Source organism: Neolamprologus brichardi, chromosome 3 (assembly GCF_056152115.1).
Source record: "Neolamprologus brichardi isolate AB-2024 chromosome 3, ASM5615211v1, whole genome shotgun sequence".
Lineage (NCBI taxonomy): Eukaryota > Metazoa > Chordata > Actinopteri > Cichliformes > Cichlidae > Neolamprologus > Neolamprologus brichardi.
The window spans coordinates 7,863,870-7,884,051 of NC_142106.1; the positions used below are offsets into that span (position 1 = coordinate 7,863,870).

At 40.3% G+C, this 20,182-nt stretch overlaps 1 protein-coding gene and 1 pseudogene across 1 annotated transcript in view; both read right to left on the minus strand.

Moving 5' to 3' along the window:
• The window catches only part of LOC102795541 (myelin-oligodendrocyte glycoprotein-like), a 56,019-nt gene that overhangs the window by 27,617 nt on the left and 8,220 nt on the right, over window positions 1-20,182 (minus strand). The gene's annotated exons all lie outside the window — the stretch shown is intronic.
• On the minus strand, window positions 8,240-9,455 carry LOC148103345 (uncharacterized; annotated as a pseudogene).

The window sequence follows — 20,182 nt, forward strand, 5'->3', positions numbered from 1 at the left end:
TGATTCTAAAAAGAACAAGTATTTTATAGAGCAAAAAAAACCCCAAAACATTTCTAAAATTAAGCAATTTCCTATCAAAATTGCTTAATAAACATTTATTTTGTTTATTTGTATTTTATTAGTATTTTCATTAAATGTGTCAAATATATATTTTCTCATCTAAATGTCCACAGAGCTGTGAGCCAGGGGGCGGTAACGCGCCTTAACATTGGTTGCCAACCAAAAAGAAGAAGAAGCTGTGACCCAGGAGGGAGGGGGTGAGTGAGTGAGTGATTCGTTCGCTCGGTCTATGATTCAGCACAGGAGGGAGGGGGTGAGCAAGACCTGAGTGATTCGCTGTAATAAAAATGTATATTAAAAAACTGTAAAATGTATATTTTCACTCAAACTTAATTTGTTTCTCTTTTAATGTAAATCCTACTGCTAAGATGAATGCTTGTAAAAGAAAACAACTATTTTATAGAGCAAAAAAGAGCAAAAAAAATTCTAAAGGGAACATTCATTTATTTTTATTTTATTTTATTAGTATTTTCATTAAATGTGTCAAATATATATTTTCTCATCTAAATGTCCACAGAGCTGTGAGCCAGGGGGCGGTAAAGTGCCTTAACATTGGTTGCCAACCAAGAAGAAGGGTTCATTGTACCCATGATTTGCATAATGACTGAAACCAGCTCACTGAGGAACAATGGGCTAGGAGGTCAGTTCCTTAATTTTAATTATGCAAATTCTCATTATTTATAAGATTGGGGGAACCTGCAGTCAGCTGAGACTGAAGAAGTCACTTGGATGAGTGACGAAACGTTTCTCCAGCAAAACGCTACGTCCAGATGAACAGAATCAACATTTGGAGGTTTTGGAGATTTACTTACCCGGATGGTTGAGCATGCATCAAGACATTTTAAAATGTTCAAAGGGAAATGCTATCATTGCTCCATGGAGAAGACATCAGAAAATTAACAATAATAATGTCCTCAGAGCAAAGAGTGAACATTCAAATAAAAAATAAAACCAACATCCAGTGTGTGTCCTTTGTTATGTGTGACAAATGCTGGGTAAAACAAAAAGAATCCACGATGCTGATAAAGCTGTTGATAAATCTGGCAAAAAGGTCACAGTCTTTGTTAATGTTTAAGTTAAAATTCGCATCTATAAGCAGTCTGGATAGCTTCATGGAGGAGGATCAATGTCACTGAACTCCTTTAAGGAGAAACCATTTATAGCACAGCAAAAACGATCATGAAAACCAAAAAATCCAAAAACTGCATTAAAATTTTATCAGCCTGTGGAGTAACCACCTGGACAGAGAATATAAAATAGTTCAGTTAGTGAATACTAAGGGTTTGATCTTTGAAATTAGTGAATTGTACTCACCAAGAGGAGTCTTTAACTAAAACTAATTGACTTGACAATAAAGTGTTAAACTATTGTCAGTCATGAGGCAGCCATTACACTGTAACTTCCAGTTTTACCAGTAGAGCGCAAAGATTTTAATTTTGACTAATGGCCATTTCAAACTTCAAAGGTTTAACAGGAGCTCTGAGCTGGTCCAGGAGACGCGAGCTAGAGTCACATGTTCATGAAATTTTGTTTTATCAGACACTTCAGTTATGTTTTCTTCTTAAACTACTACAAAAGACACTATGAATGTGTCCAAAGGGGAGGAGCAATAATTAAAATACAAAGCTTTGTGAAAACTAAAGTCAACTATTCAAGAACACTGGTCACCCGTTCTTGCCATAGGTTTATCACCTCCTTATTTATGTAATTTCATAAAGCACAACTGTAAAATGCCACTGTTATTTTAGTTAAAAAAGTTGTTTATTCCCTGTGCCCAAGTTGCTATATTGCTTTAATAAAAAAAAAAAGAAAGAAAAAAAAAAGATGCAATTTAACTACTAACAGAATTATCTTTATTTTTATTTTTTGTAAGAAAAAAATTAAAAAGTTACTAAAATTCAACTTTTCGCCATGTCAGCAGCTGCCAGTTGTTTTTTGGGTGACAAACAGCTTAAACTCTTTAGTCTCAAGCACAAACATCCTGCAATGAAGGTTTAAAGACACTGATTGATGCTCTGGCTTCTTTTGGGTTGTGGTTTAATATTTATTCTTTTTTTTCTTCAGTGAAAAAACATGTGCATCGGTTAGCCACAACCAGACCAGAACAAGTCAGATTTTATCTGTGACACCTTTGTGAAACCCACAGAACCACACGAGAGAAACAGATGGGGCTAATGTTTGTTAATCTTACAGGGAAACTAAACTGTTGATCAGCATTTGACAAACAAAGACAGTAATTTTACTGAGGACACAAAACAAGAGGACGATTTCATTATAGAGGTGTGTGTCTATATACCTGTATAATACACATTTAAAAATATTTTCATCACTTTTTTGTGAACTATATGAATCTAATTTGGTGATAGAAAGACATAAGACATGGAAAAATCTGTAACATGTGGATGTCCTCTGGTCTGAGGTACTGGGTGGACCAGTTAGAAACCAGCAGCTGGACGTCAGCGGTTGGACTGGTGGACTACTTCAGTGAAGAGTAGACGACGTCTGGCTCTGGTTTAAAGTCTGAACACAAACACACACAGTTCAAACAACATGAGACATCATTACAAGCTTTGTAGTTCAATCAAGACCTCCAATCTCCACCTCTCTGCATCACACACAGTCCCAGTTCAGACTTTACTGGGAACCAGCTCAGATACAAATCACAGAGCTTCCATACTGCTCACACTTTTTAAGACGTTCATGAAAAAGCTAGTAAAGTCATAAATCAAAAGAGATTTGGTTAACTGATGATTCAAAATTGCCCATAGGTTTGACTGTGGTTGTAAATGGTTGTCTGTTTCTCCGTGTTAGCCCTGCGACAGACTGGTGACCTGTCCAGTGTGTATGCAGCTTGTGTATTTAGTTTATTATGCTAAGCTAAGATGGCAGAAGAAACATTACATTAGCTTAGCGTGCTGGCTGGCTGGAAATGAAGTAACCATAAAGCTCATCTCTGTCCAACGTTAAAGTTAAAAAGCAGCTGTACCTCTGGTCTTGTTTGGTCTGATGGTTATTTGTCCATAACTGACTTCGTCAGTTCTCACTGCTGAATAGACAGCAGCTGGATCACTGTCTGCACAATAAAATCACACTGCAGTGATCCCCAACCTTTTGTGTGCCACGGACCGGTTTAATGTCCGACTATATTTTCACGGATCGGCCTTTAAGATGTCATGGATAAATACAACCAAGACAAAAACTGTAGTATTTGGTAAATTTAATAATAAATGTGAATTCACTGTGTAAATGTGTTTCTTCCTGAAATGCATCAACAACATTGACAGTAACATTCTCCTCTCTGCCACTTAATGCTCCCTGGTCGCTATGGTAACACATAAATATTTCTTTCAAAACAAGACACACAACTACAACACAGGAAAACAAAGTTAAGGACAAAACCCCCGAAAACCTGTTGATCTCCATTTGTGTGGTCAGCAAATGGATTCCTGCACAACTGTTTACCGTTTACTGGCAAAAGACAGAAACAGCAATCAAGTTGTTTTTTGTCAGTGATGAAGCAGTAGAGAAAACAATTCAGAAGGTGTCCAAGATGTGCCATCAATTCCATCTACTATAAGGATACATCAGGCAGTGACCCTTACCTAGGGAGAACTGACATATAGGGATATCAGCTGCCTGTGCACAATAAATCAAATTTTGACCTGTCAGTGCTTTCATGCAAAGCATTTCACATTCAATCATCAATAGACAGCACCCACAGCCACAGAAATTCAGTAGCAAAGTCCTGAAGTTGTTGGTGAATGGTGTGTGGTAAAGTGTGGTAGTGACCTCTACCCAGGTGTCATCACAGATACAAGTGAAACACTTGCTGAGGTCAAAGGAGCTTGCAAAGAAAAGCGTCTGGACTTCTTTAAGTTACTTGAAGACGTTTCACCTCTCATCCGAGAAGCTTCTTCAGTTCTAAGGTCAAATGGTGGAGAGTCCCAGATATAAACCTAGTGGGAGTGTCCCCCCACAGACTCCCATCACCCTCTGGAACACAAACTTGGAGTAAATAGGACCCTACACCACCGGGCAGAACATGTTCCCTCTAAGCCTGAAGGGAAAAAGAAGGAACACACACATGTAAAGGAAGCACTCAAAACGTGCGGCTATCCTAAATGGGCGTTCTTAAAGTCAGCAAAGAGGCACAGAAAAGAAGATCAGACACCAGCGAGGGAGGATAAGAAGGACAGACGCAACAACATTGTCATCCCCTATGTAGCCGGTGTATCAGAAAAACTCAGGAGGGTTTTCTCCAAGCATGACATCCCGGTGTACTTCAGACCCAGCAACACACTCAGACAAAAACTGGTTCACCCGAAAGACAAAACGCCAAAACACAGACTTAACAATGTGGTGTTTGCTGTACATGCAGGGAGGAATGCCCAGACCTCTACATTGGAGAGACCAAACAGCCACTTCACAAGCGCATGGCACAACACAGAAGAGCCACCTCCACAGGACAAGACTCAGCTGTCCATCTGCATCTAAAGGTCAAAGGTCACTCTTTCGAGGATGCCAATGTTCACATTTTGGACAGAGAGGACAGATGGTTTGAAAGAGGAGTGAAAGAAGCATCTATGTCCACTGTGAGCGACCATCTTTGAACAGAGGCGGTGGTTTACGACACCAACTCTCTGCCATCTATAATCCAGTTTTGAGATCCCTCCCCAGACGCCTTAACACCCACTCACACCCTGGGCCATCTGACCTCAGGAATTCGCATGATAAGGTGGGGCCAGGTTTCACAATGAACTCACCCGAAACTCTGGCTGATTGGGACCCACACCCAGTTCCACACCTTGGCTCAGGCGATTAGAGGATCATCAGGGGGTCCTTTTGTCCCTCTGTGGGGGGACACTCCCACCAGGTTTATATCTGGGACTCCCCACCATTTGACCTTAGAACTGAAGAAGCTTCTCGGATGAGAGGTGAAACGTCTTCAAGCAACTTAAAGAAGTCCAGACGCTTTTCTTTGCAAGCTCCTTTGACTACGATGACCTGGATGACTGAGAACCTTCACAGACACTTGCTGAGGTCGGTTGCATACACAAAATTGGGCTCAACAAGTTTTTCTGGCCAGTCAATGAAGAAATACTGTGGTATCTCTTTGAGAATATTTTGGGTGTCATCACACCACTGAAGCCAGCCACAGCTGATTTCAGCTGATTATGTTAGCTTGAATGAATAAACACTCCCAAGTCTATCAATCTAACTATCAGAATCCTCGAAGCGCAGGCCGAGAAGCTGGTGTGGCAGCAATTAGGTCATTGTCTGACCCAGTGTTTGTGTTTCAGTTTTTTTCAGTTTTTATTTTTTTCATTTATTGTTATTCATGGTTCTGGTTCTCTTGATTGTTTTTATGCTTGTACTTTAATAGTTTCTAGTTCCTATGTTTCTATTATTGTCCCTTCCATGTATTCCATGTTTTATCTCTATCTCTACTGTCTCCATGGTCGTGCATCTCCTGTATCCATCCCTCTGTCTCCCCAGTCAGTCATGTCTCTGTGCCTGTCTCATGTTTCCTGTTTTACTTTGACAGTCTCATGTCCTCTGTTAGTGTATTTAATTTGGCATCCTCCTCATCTTGTAGGTTCAATCTCTTCAAGCTGTGTTGCTCGTGTATTCCTACTTCCTCATTACTCCTCTGTGTATTTAAGTCGTGTGTTTTCCTCTGCCCATTGTGTACCAAGATTGCTGTGTATTTCCCCACGTGGCCTGTCTAGATCTACCTTTGTTGTGATCTGGTGCTGTATAAATAAAATTTAATTAAATGAATGTGTGGTTTTTGTGATTTTTTTCCTTGTATCATTAATTGCTTAAAACTGCACTTTTAAAGTAATGCTGAAGAAAACTAAAATATTACAATTACCAACATTGTAGTTCCTGGATATTCTCTGCGATACCACGCTGCATGCAGCATTAAGTGATGCCTATTATAGACTGCAGCAGCTTCAGACTGTTTTTTTTTCTCATCTTAACACCTCAGTTGTAAAATAGCACCTGTATACAAAGAAATGGGGGTGCTTTCTGTGTAAAAGACGTGTGGATAACCACAAAGCTGCAGTTAAACACACTGACACCTTTGACCACAGGGCACAAGACAAACATGTTCTCACAACAAGAACGCTCACCCACGTCGGACTGACTACAGTTAACAACAGGATGTCGCTCCTGTGGTTTTATATGCAGAACAGTCAAAGTCTATAATTGTAATAAAGATACTTGTTTTATTCAACCTGTGTCTTTATGTCTCATATATGCTGAGAACTTGTGTTTACTAATCTCAAATATTAGACCTAAATGGGTTATATAAGTTTATTGTTATTTGCTGCTCAGTACTGCTGAAGTCACAACACACCTGAGATCCCAGTGATATAATAATATTAGATTGCATTATTGCACCAGTAGGCAGTAGGGTGAAGTGTCTTGCCCAAGGACACAATGACCAGGACAGAGAGAGCTGGGGGATGGAACCGGCAACCTTCCAGTTACAGATGAGCGTCCCAGCCCCCTGAACCACGGTTGCCCTGTAATATGCAGTGGACCTGTAGCTGAGCTGAAGCTCTCAGACCCACTGCATGCATATGCATATGCAGCCCAAAGAAAATACAGATCATTCACATTTGGACAAAAAAAAGAGATATTTCATTCCTCCTAAAGTACATCACTAAAGTCTGAAATAGTCCTGCTTAGTTATTTCTTCTTCACCATGTGAACACACACAGTCATTTCTGACTCAAACATCATAATGCTGCCACAAGCACAAATGTGTATTAATCCATGACTGATAAAGTCTCCAACAATCACCATTTCTTGTTTGTTTGAGAAAACATTCACAGAGCAGCTGTTTCAAGAAATAATAATAACAACATAATTATGATTGTGAGGTGTGATTAAAGTTTGATGGATTTAGTAGTTGGTGGGAACTACTGTGTTTGTGTTTATAAGTCAATTATCATTTCTCCTGACTTAAAGTAACCAATACAACAATGAGTAAAACTCTTGATAGGCCATTCAGCCTGGTGCTAAACTATTTGGCTTGTACTATGGTGACCATTAAACTTAATATTAGCATGTACAGTGGATATAAAAAGTACACACTCGTGCTAAAATACTAGGTTTGTGTGATGTTAAAATAAGACCACAATAAATGTTTTTAAAACACTTCCTATGATCATTGTAACGGTCTTTTGCATTTGATGTTTGTTGCATTTGATATTTGTTTAGCTGTATGTCTGGATTTTGTTCCTTTGCGCCCTCTGGTGGTGAACTATGTAGGGTACAGCTTTGCTGTTTGGGTCTCCACCCAGCCACTTGTCTTTTGCTAGCGCACACGGTGTCTGCATGCGGCAGCTCACAGTTAGCTCCACACATGGAGAAAATGTTGTTTAAAGAGTGGAAATAATTGACAAAGAAGATGGAAGATAAGGCAATAAGGCCATAAAGGATTATTTAGCACCTCCTGGATGTCAGCTCACGAGGTTTGTGTATTTTAAGTGTTTTATTTTCTGTAATTAAGGATTTTTGATTGATTGACACTACGTACAAGAGCGCATTTTGATGTGATGTTTTTGTTTTATTGTTTTGTCCGTGAGCAGTTCTCACGGGTTGCCAAGACCAGAATAAACCCTGTTCTATACTACATCGTGCGTACGTCAATCCTTGAGGGTGCTACAATCATCATGAACCTTTACAATTCAACTGAAAAACAAAAAAATCTGTTGGGGGACAAAAATTCCAATAAGACTTTTGTATAAGACCCTCAAACTAATACTTTGTTTGTCACTACCTGCGTCTAGGGAGCCAGTGCTCTCTCCCTGTGTGTGTTTACGTTCACTCTCCCAGATGTTTTGGACATGGAGTGACCTATGACAAGGAAGTGCCCTGGTGCGGGAGACAGCTCATCAAGCCATCAGCAACTGTCAGATAATGCTTAAATAAACATAAAAATAAGAATTAAAAGTGCTAAGTAGATAAATATATACATGAGTGCAGGTGGTGATCAGTGCAAACGTGGAATGATGCAGTGAACACAGTGTAGGGTCATGTGTTAGTGGTGGGAACAGTCATATGGTTATTGTTCATGAGTCCACCAGCAGAGGGGAAGAAACTGTTCTTATGGCGAGAGGTTCTGGTGCGAATGGACCGGAGCCTCCTGCCTGAGGGGAGCAGGTCAAACAGACTGTCTCCAGGGTGAGAAGGGTCAGTTGTGATCCGAGCTGCACGCCCCAGTGTCCTGGTGGTGTACAGGTCCTGCAGAGATGGGAGTCTGCAGCCAATCACCTTCTCGGCAGAGCGCACAACACGCTGCAGTCTCTGTTTGTCCCTGATGGTGGCTCCAGCATACCACACGGTGATGGAGGAGGTGAGGATGGACTCGATCATTGCCGTGTAGAATTGCATCATCGTCCGTGTTGGCAGGTTGGATTTCTTCAGCTGCCTCAGGAAGTACATCCTCTGCTGGGCTTTCTTAATGACGGAGGTGATGGTGGGCTCCCACTTCAGGTCCTGGGTGATGGTGGTACCCAGGAAGCGGAATGAGTCCACAGAGGTGATGAGGGTGTCAGTCAGGATGATGGGGGGGAGTGGGGCTGTGCGCTTCCTGAAGTCCACAATAATCTCCACTGTCTTCTGGGCATTCAGCACCAGGTTGTTGTGGCTGCACCAGGACACCAGATGTTCAACCTCCCTCCTGTAGACAGACTCATCCCCGTCCGAGATGAGTCCAATAACAGTGGTGTCATCTGCAAACTTGATTAGCTTGACAGACTGGCGGGTGGAGGTGCAGCTCTCCTGTCTGCCTACCTGCTCACCATTGGATCAAAGTTGCCACTATTCACCCAGACCTCCCTGGAAATTATCTCCTCCTGCTTGCATATAAGTTGTTATCATTTGCATAGAATTCACCAGTGCAGGCAGTCATTGGAATCCCATGCGGACACGCTTCTCCTCTGTTGCAGTCTTACAGAATGCCTTTGTCCACCCCGTTATTGTGCCCTGCTCCTGGATTCACCTCCCCAAATGCCCTGGCTTAGCGTGTACTTCTTCATTGTGTTTTGTCACGGGTCATAGTTCATAGCCTCAGAGTTCATCACTGTATGCTCTCCATAGCTCCTCGTCCCTGTATCATAGTCACAGCCGTAGAATACATCACAGTGCAAAAACCCATAGTGTGTAACTCGTGTCCTGCTTTATTTTTTGTTTAATCATTGAATTTTTGTCCCTGTAAATAGACCTGTGCTTTTGTATTCTAGTGTGTTGTATGACCCAACTTATTGTATATATCCACTGCCTCACTTGCACTCAGCACTGTCCTGAGATCTTTAGTATTACGACACTCTTACGCACTCCTTCGAGTCTGTTGTCTGCTCCACGAGTCCTGCTGCCATCTGAAGGCTTATGCCTGAACCAGGCTTGGAAAGAAAGCTTTTGTCTTGCAATCATTCCCTCTTAGTCCAGACATGTTGAAAATAGATTATTACATTTAGTACACAACAGTACTTGCCAGAAATTCCAGCAGCTCCCTCAGTGTTGCCGCAGGTGTCTTAGCAGGATCACTGAACAGTTTCCGCCTTAACTAACTAAAGCCTTTCAACAATGAGATCCCTTTGATGGCCAAGTAATTGTCTGGAAAGTCTTATTAGCACAGCACACTGTTACTTGATTGATTGACTGTAATTGTGTCTTTAATTCTCAGCAGGTGTTTACCCAAGAAGACTGGATCCTGTGATTAAGTCAATCGGTGCTTCAGCAAAAAATTAGTTTAAGGGTGTACACACCAATGCAACCAGCTTACTGTACTTTTTCCTTATATTCATAATGTGTTAAATTTTATTTATATTTTTTGCCCTGCTAGACTTATTTGTTTATTTTTACCATAATGTATAGGTTTTCCACTCATTGCATTAAAGATGGGAAAGGTTTTCAAATAATTTATTGTGATCTCAGTAGTTATAATCACAAAACTCTTTTTTAAATATTTTTATATTATTTGTATTTTTATCATATCCACTGTAAAATAAAGCCAAGCCTTGCAGTAGGTAAAGGTAAATATTGATGAACACAAAGAAGAGCAGCTGTACCTCTCATCTTTGATTTTTTCTTCTCATCTTTGATGATGATTGGTCCATAAGTGACATCGTCAGTTCTCACTGCTGAGTAAACAGCAGCTAGATCACTGTCTGCACAATCAAACACACACAAAGGACATCAGTACAGGTAAAACAGCTGATCATATAGAAAGTGATGAAAAGTGTTTAAGAAGTAGAATTTAGAGTCAGTGAAAACATGGCTGCTGCTGTAAAACATAAACAGACCTGATACAGGAGGAAGTGACTGAGCTGAGCTTTCAACAACAAGGATGAAGGTTCAACATATCAAGAGGTCAAAAACTACCAAATTATTAACTTCAAAAATGTTAGATTTACAATTTGAAATGGAAAAAAAAACTATTTAATTTGGATGCAACTAAAAATGTAGGTAATTCTGAAATATGCAGCAGTCAAGAGGGTTTAAAAAAGAATACTGTTATTATTAAACATGATTTTATTTGTAATGAATCTCATTGAGATTCATAGTCTGTGTGCAGACTGTTTACAGCTTTTAGAAATGATTTCTACATTTTTCTTCCTCATCTTACGACCAGCAGCTCTGTGGTAAAACACTCGCTGCCTACATGTGTTTCTATAATGAGAAACAGGATGCTGGATGACTGCAGAGCTGTTTGTTTCAGTTAACCACAGACCACAAACACACAGTCCAGCTCACAGTGAACAACACTCAGTAAGTACAGACACATGGTTACATCAAACTAAGGTTTCACATTTCAGATAAAGAAATAAAGAGTATAAACTTAAATATTGTGATTTCAGGGATGAAAGACATCTGATTAAAAGGATCACAATCTGATGTGTTGCTTATCGAAAGTTTCGTTTAAATGAAAATTTAAACATTGCACTCTGCATTAATAAAGCTTTTAATATAATTACTATTATAAACTGTAAAAATAAAGAATTGTGATTTCAGGGTTAAACTCAGCATCAAATCAGGAAAAGTTGGAATATTTTTTTTTCATATTTCCAAGCTCTCTGTAATGTCCTCATAAGCCTTTATATAAACCATCCATAAAATTAATTAAATAAATTCTAACCATCCTCTCTGAACTATTTGAATGGTGTTGTGACCCAAGTCATCATTTTGTGTATAGTATTCACTTCTCCATACGTTGGGGTGTTTTCGTTTATCTAAGTTCCAGGTAGAGGGTGATCATTGCTTGAAAGTGACTGAAGACATGTCAAGACTGGCTGTTTCCTGCCTACTTCCTGTTTCCAATGAAGCTGTGCTGTATGTTTAGTTGTGCATTGTTTTATGATCAGGTTTCTGCATCTAGAATAGCTAGTTATTATTTTTGTACACATTGTAAAGATTTTAAATAATCCTTATTTGAAGGGAATAAGCCTGTTTTCTTGGTGGGTGTGAAGCCTTTTTCTTTAAACACCTTTTCCCCCTAGGGCAGGGCAGACTGGGTCAAAGGTCAGAAGAAATGCCATGGACAGTTATTTTGAAGCCCATGTAAAAATGGCAGTGGACAAAATGCAAACACCTAGGCTTTACCGGTTACAACATCTAAAGCCAAAAGTGTCCCAAGGGTTTCTTCATATATATATATTTTTCATTTCAGTGTGATCGGATAAACATTATACTAGCTCATGCTGGAAACACATGTAACCCAAGTTTTTGAAATTCAACATACAAGATTTTGTGAGACAGTGTATCTCTAACAAAACAGGTGGAATAAGAACAAAAAAAAAAAAAACAACCTTTAACTAAGTGCTTATTTTAAAATAAAAAAATAATAATAATAAAAAAAAAAAATTGGACCAAAGCTTTCAAAATAAAAATCATGCATTCTCGGCTGTTTCATTTATCTTCCAAATGTTTGTAAATGTTAAGTCCACAGAACAGAAACACAAATAATCACAATTGACAGTATTTACAGTGGGTACAGAAAGTATTCAGACCCCTTTAATTTCCCACTCATTTGCCCATTTGCCAAAATTTCATTTTTATTCCTCATTAATGTATGTATCATATTGACAGAAGAACACAGAATTGTTGACATTTTTTGCAGATTTATTAAAAAAGAAAAACTGAAATATCACATGGTCCTAAGTATTCAGACCCTTTGCTCAGTATTTAGTAGAAACACCCTTTTATCTAATACAGCCATGTATGAGTCTTTTTGGGAAAGATGCAACAAGTTTTTCCACACCTGGATTTGGGGATCCTCTGCCATTCCTCCCTGCAGATCCTCTCCAGTTCTGTCAGGTTGGATGATAAATGTTGATGGACAGTAGGGGTGGGCGGTATAAACGGTATACAGTAGAGATTTTGACTATACCGCTCTGCCACGTTAGCGCATGTTGATGATGTCATCAAGCTGTGCCTGTTTGGTCAAAAGCATGGCAGTGGCTACAAGCATTATCAACTACAAATTATGCCGGTAATAACAAAGAGACGAAGCACTTTTGAAATATGGGGAAAGCCAAAAACTGCACTTCCTCCACTTCCTTAACATTAATTCATTAATGTTGAATTCTCTCGCAGCTGCTCTATTCCCATGTTGTTGCAGTATATTAATGACTAACCTCGTATTGTGGATGAATAATCTCAGTTGTTCTCCTGACTGAAGTTTGGTCCTTGTATAGCATCCTGACATGCGATTGCATTTGTCCCTGACCACCAGAGTCCGTCACGTTAACTTTAATCGAGTGGAAAAACAGTTGGTGTTCATCCTCCAGCTTCACTATACTAATGTCATGCTAGCTGTGTTGCTATGGTTGCTACCATGTAGCCCAACTTCAGTAACCTTACAAACGCCACTGCTGTTTAGTTTTCTGTCTTCATTTATGTTGGAAGTGATAGCAGAGCTGTACGTTTTAATTTGTTACATAAATCTCTCAGTCAGAACACGGTATGTCATGTTTAGGTGTAAACTAGCGAGCTAACTTCCTGCTAACTTCTAACTCTGTTAAATTAAATGCATTCTGTTTTCATGGATGCCTAGATGTTTAACTTAATTGTTACACCTGATCATTTTACTAAAGATAAAAGAATTTAGACGGTTTTAAACTCTCAGTGTTTGTTTGACTTTGAGACCTGAAGCAAACAACATTTTGGATCCAGATTACTCCACGAAGCACCTCAGTACGGCAGCCGTAATGCTCCGACAATCCATCAAGCAGTGCAGCTTCGTAGTTACCAAACTCGTACTAAAGCATTTTTGACAGATTTCTGCACATAGTGTACCACAAAAAAATCGATTCGAGGTCAGTAAGCACAACCAGAATTCATACATCAGGCGCACTCTCGATTTTTGAGGAAATTAAAGGATTTTAAGTGTGCCTTTTAGTGTGGAAAATACGTTATTTCACAATATATATCGTTAACGCACGCGCTTCAAGTTATACCGCGATATGGCTTTTAGGTCATATCACCCAGCCCTAGTGGACAGCCATTTTTAGGTCTCTCCAGAAATGTTCAGTCTGGTTTAAGTCAGTGCTTAGGGTCATTGTCTTGTTGGAAGGTAAACCTAGGCCAAGTCTGAGGTCCTGAGCACTTGGGAGAAGGTTTTTGTCCAGGATATCCCTGTATTTCCCATTCATCTTTACTTCAATTGTAACTAGTTGTCCTGTCCCTACAGCTGAAAAACACCCACATGATGCTGCCACCACCATGCTTGGCTGTTGGGACTGTATTGGACAGGAGAAGAGCAGTGCCTGGTACCAAAAAGTTCTATCTTGGTCTCATGAGAACACAGAATCTCATTTCTCACCATCTTGGAGTCCTTTGGGTGTTTTTTTTAGCAAACTCCATGTGGGCTTTCATGTGTCATGCACTGAGGAGAGGCTTCCGTCACCCCCGACTAGTGGAAGGCTGCAGTGACGGTTGGCTGTCTATAACTTTCTCCCATCTCCCGACTGCATCTCTGGAGCTCAGTCACAGTAATCTTTGGGTTCCTCTTTACCTCTCTCACCAAAGCTGTTCTCCCCCAGTAGCTCAGTTCAGCCAGATGGTCAGCTCTAGGAAAGGTTCTGGTCATCCCAAACATCTACCATTTAAAGATTATGGAGGATTATGGAGGCCACTGCACTCTTAGGAACCTTAAGTGCAGCAGAATTTTTTTTTTGTATTCTTGGACAGATCTGTGCCTTGCCACAATTTAGTCGCTGAGCTCTTCCGGCAGTTCCTTTGACCTCATGATTCTCATTTGCTCTGACATGCATTGTGAGCTGTAAGGTGTTATATAGACAGGCATGTAATATGACTAATCAAGTCCAATCAGAATAATCAAACACAGCTGGACTCATATGAAGGAGCAAAACCATCTCAAGGATGATCAGAAGAATTGGACAGCACCAGAATTAAATATATGGGTGCCACAACAAAGGGTCTGAATACTTAGGACCATGTGATATTTCAGTTTTTTTTTTTTTAATAAATCTAAAATCTAAATCTGTCAATGTGGGGTGCTGTGTGTACATTCATGAGGAAAAAAACAACTTAAATGAGTTTTGCAAATGGCTGCAATAACACAAAGAGTGGAAATTTTGAGGGGGTCCAAATTCCTTCCATACCCACTGTATATCAAACTCATAATTCTGAGTCTCACCTTCAGGTTTCTTGTGAACATATCGTCTTACCAGGAGAACCAGTAACACCAGTAGAACCACAACACAGACTGATCCAAAAAATGTCAACACAGAGAGAACAGGAGGAGAGAGTGATGTAGGTGGAGGTGTGGATGTAGGTGGAGGTGAGGTGGTGTGTTTGTCTAAAATAAAGCAAACACAGTGATTAAGTTGTCGTCACATTGTGAATGTTGAAAGCTGCAGAAACACAGACAGGTGAGTGTGTCACCTGTGACAGTGATCCAGCTGGATGGAGACTCTCCATGACTGCTGATGTCACACTTGTAGAGGCCTTCATCAGACCTGTTAACATGCTGGATGGTCATGTGACCTGTAGGCTGCTTCCTGATGAGGGAGCCATCTTTATAGAAAGCAGCTGGGAGGTTGGAGGGAGTGGTCTTTGTTTTACAGAGCAGAGTGACGTCATCTCCCTCCATCACAGGGAGGACAGGACTCTGCAGGATCACTGATCCACCTCAACACAGAGACAAACTACAGCATTTCATCCATTTACACACAGCTTCATCAACACTAACTCCACACACTCAGCTTACCAGTGACTGTCAGGTTAACCATGTTACTGATGGGACCCTCTCTGGACTCACACCAGTAAACTCCACTGTCCCATGGGTACATGTATTCGATTTTACAGGAATAACCAGTTGGTTTTCCCCACACATCTCCACACTGAGTCCTCTGTTCTTTGCTTGTGTTTCTCCTCAGAGTCCATCCAGCAGAGCTGTCGTCCTCCTCACAGCTCAGAGACACAAAGTCTCCTTTGAAGAACTGAGAGCTGCTGGGACTCACAGTCAGACGAGCTGTGAGGGTTAAAATGAAAAACTGATGATCTGTTAGACTTTACATTGTGAAACATAAAGCCCATCAGGTCATATCAGTGAACATTAATCAGGTTTAAACTGTGACAGAAGAAGGTTACTGACCTTGGTTTGTTGTGCAGCTCAGCAGTGAGATGAGAACTAAAGAGAAATGACACTCAGGTTGATTTGAGGTGAACATCAAGAACAACTCCACACAAACAGCTGACAAACACAAAGACCTGTCTCTCTCTGATACATCTGCTCATTTTCTATTTTATATCAGTAACATGTTTCAATAAAGTTTGACAAAAGACTAAAACATATTTAAGATTGAAAAAGAAGAAGAAAGAGCATCATTCATCTTTTAAACTCATTTTTCATTTTTTCTTTGAGGAAAATCTGGAGCCCAGTTTTTATTGTTTGAGCAGCAGTGTAACACAGAAAAATAAAATAATAATAATCTCAGATTAATTTCAAATGTTAAATGGACATGTTTTAACATTTTACACCAAATTTTTTTCTGTTTGAGGAAACAGATTTTAAACAGTTTCTGCTCCTTTTTATCTAAAGAACTCTTTAAACCGTCATTATTGTTACTGTAGCTTCACTGACTGCACTATGGAGATAAAAGAAAAATATGCACTAATTATGAATATTACTGTTACACTGTGCAGCTGTGTTGATATAATGAGTGAATGATTTGATCTTTTCACTGCCTGCTGTGTTTCCTCGACTCCTGAGCAAAGATAAAGAGTCAGTTCAGACCTGCAGTTGGTCCTCGTGGTGTTTGAACTTGAATTCAGCCTGATTTGTTTTTCATGTCTTCTCCTCCATCATCAGTTATCAGGAGAGCAGACAGTCAAAGTACAAGAATTCAAACAAACACAGAGATTCTACTTACAGAGCAGACACAGCACAGATGTTTCCTTCATCGTCCTTCTCACTCATTTGAGCTTTTTTTCATTTTTGTCACTGACACCAAGTAAAGCCCGCCCTCTTCCTCTGAGCACCAGCTTTGTATTGGTTCAAACACAGAAGCGAGAAGTATTTCCTTTCCATGTAGTTACGTCCCCCTCAGTGAGAGAGGCAGATATGAGCTGAAACACAGGAATTAAACCAGGGACGCTGCTGTTATGGAGCTGAACTGGAACCATTCAGACACTGAGGCCCTCTGAACACATTTTAATTACAGCTGTGCAGAGACACACTGATGACTGACTGGAACACTATGATTCACATTTTACATTAACACCATCCTCACACATGGTTTATATATGGCCACTAGAGGGACTAGAAAAAAAAGATAAGAACAAACAACAATACTGAAACTCTTGGTTGTTTTGCTTGGATTATAGTTATTGAATTTAATTTAATGTATTCTCTATTTTTTTCTATTGTTTTTCTCTTTTTCTTCATGCTTGATGTAAATCAGCTGCTTGCTAAATGATCTTTTGCTAAAAGTGTTGGCATACTAAGCATGTACTTCAGCCAATACCTTTTTGATTATTCTTATCTCGTGCTTTCTTGTTTTGTAAAAAATCTTTCTTCTGTAGTCACAGAGAGATTTGTAATGATAACCAAAATAGCAAAAAAAAACATGTTGGACTTTAAGTTGGACCAACAAGAATACAAGCAGATCATTGGTGATGCTTCTCTTATTTCTCTTCCTGTGACCCAGAAATCAGGGTCAGTAGGTCATGTTGAAGGATATATTAGAAACACATATGGAGGACAGAGAAGAGAGGAGGCTGCACAGGTGATCCTTTCCAGAAGCTTCTGTGGTGGAGTTCTGGTCTCTGGTTTCAGTGGAGGAGTGGTGCAGCAGATTTAAGAGGGAGGCCTGGATGCAAAGGTGGTCCTTGAGTAGTTTGTGGAAGGGATGCCCAGGGGAAATGACCAACAAATTGGCTGGGGTTTAATTACCTTTTCGGGCTGTATGTGGACATGTGATCATGACTGTTAGTAGCATGTGATTTCTGCGGAAAGCCCAGACAGCTCTGGTGATTTGCCCCACGGATGATTTTCCACTGGAGCAGTCTTGTGACGACAGTTTACACTCAGCCTTTGACCAAGTGATAGGAATTGATGGTCACCGGGTGCGGCCTGAAGCCACACGGACCTACCCATGCTCTGTTATTATTGAATGATAGGCTTTATTGGGTGAGTCGTGACACTGGCACAGAGGACGAACAGACCCAGTTGTTGAAGTCTGAAAGCTGCCAGGAAATTATTTTCCAGGTGGCTCATTATAACTCCATGGCAGGGCATATGAGATATAATAAAACTCTGGAGCGAGTAATGGCCTGATTTTATTGGACAGTCATCCAAATGGGTGTCCGTGTCTTGCCCAGAATGTCAGCCAGCAATCCTAAAAGTGCGCCCACTGCCATTAATGGGGGTACCGTTTAAGCTTACTGGCATGGACCTCATCAGGCCATTTCATCAGGGTCCTTTTTTTATACAGTGGCTTGCAAAAGTACTTTTCCACATTTTGTCACATTACAGCCACAAACATGAATCATTTTTATTGGAATTCCACGTGAAAGATCAATACAAAGTGGTGTACACGTGAGAAGTGGAACGAAAATCATACATGATTCCAAACATTTTTTTACAAATAAATAACTGCAAAGTGGGGTGTGCGTAATTATTCAGCCCCCTGAGTCAATACTTTGTTGAACCACCGTTTGCTGCAATTACAGCTGCCAGTCTTTTAGGGTCTGTCTCTACCAGCTTTGCACATCTAGAGACTGAAATTCTTGCCCATTCTTCTTTGCAAAATAGCTCCAGCTCAGTCAGATTAGATGGACAGCGTTTGTGAACAGCCGTTTTCAGATCTTGCCACAGATTCTCGATTGGATTTCGATCTGGACTTTGACTGGGCCGTTCTAACACATGGATATGTTTTGTTTTAAACCTTTCCATTGTTGCCCTGGCTTTATGTTTAGGGTCGTTGTCCTGCTGGAAGGTGAACCTCTGCCCCAGTCTCAAGTCTTTTGCAGACTCCAAGAGGTTTTCTTCCAAGATTGCCCTGTATTTGGCTCCATCCATCTTCCCATCAACTCTGACCAGCTTCCCTGTCCCTGCTGAAGAGAAGCACCCCCAGAGCATGATGCTGCCACCACCACATTTGACAGTGGGGATGGTGTGTTCAGAGTGATGTGCAGTGTTAGTTTTCCGCCACACATAGTGTTTTGCATTTTGGCCAAAAAGTTCCATTTTGGTCTCATCTGACCAGAGCACCTACATGTTTGCGGCAAACTGCAAAAGGGACTTCTTGTGGTTTTCTGTTAACAATGGCTTTCTTCTTGCCACTCTTCCATAAAGGCCAACTTTGTGCAGTGCACGACTAATAGTTGTCCTATGGACAGATTCCCCCACCTGAGCTGTAGATCTCTGCAACTCGTCCAGAGTCACCATGGGCCTCTTGGCTGCATTTTTGATCAGCGCTCTCCTTGTTTGGCCTGTGAGTTTAGGTGGACGGCCTTGTGTGCCATACTCCTTCCATTTCTGAATGATGGCTTGAACAGTGCTCTGTGGGATGTTCAAGGCTTGGGAAATCTTTATGTAGCCTAAGCCTGCTTTACATTTCTCAATAACTTTATCCCTGACCTGTCTGGTGTGTTCTTTGGACTTCATGGTGTTGTTGCTCCCAATGTTCTCTTAGACAACCTCTGAGGCGTCACAGAGCAGCTGTATTTGTACTGACATTAGATTACACACAGGTGCACTCTATTTAGTCATTAGCACTCATCAGGCAATGTCTATGGGCAACTGACTGCACTCAGACCAAAGGCGGCTGAATAATTACGCACACCCCACTTTGCAGTTATTTATTTGTAAAAAATGTTTGGAATCTTGTAATGTGACAAAATTTGGAAAAGTTCAAGGGGGTCGAATACTTTTGCAAGCCACTCTATGTGCCCTTTTTCACATCACTCTGTGTGCATGTTGTTTACATGAGATGAATTGCAGAATGGCAAAATACTGTTAATGTTAATCTTACCATCTTCAGGTTTTACACGCTTACATATAAACACGCAGTTACTGTGTCTCCATTTAGAAAGGCAGAGGTGGCATGGTGTAATTCTTTTACATGTAGTTGTTTTTTTTTTTCCTGTGTAATCATATTAAACATTGCTATCAATACATTTCTCAAAAATGCCTCTTTGTAGAACCAGACAGAATACTATATTGAATCAGAGCACCCATCATCTGTTGGCACTAAAAGAATTACAAAACAAGAGCACATATCCCAGCAATAATAGCTACACGTGGTAAAGTTGCAACAAACCCCCATCTATTAATACCACTTTTACATCGTTTTTTGAACATCTGTATAAATCAGAGATCAATCAAGGAGTCTACTTGTAAGAGTTTTCTTGATAGTTTGGAACTACCATAAATCTCACAAGCAGATCAGGACAAGTTGGAGGACCCATTAACTCTAGATGAGCTGCATAGAGCTTCGAAAGGTCTAAATAAAGGCAAATCACCTCGATTAGAAGGCCATCCACCTGAGCCATTTCTAGAACTTTGGGATATGATAGACTCACTTATGCTTGACTCCTTTAATAGAATAGAATAGAATAGAATAGAATAGAATAA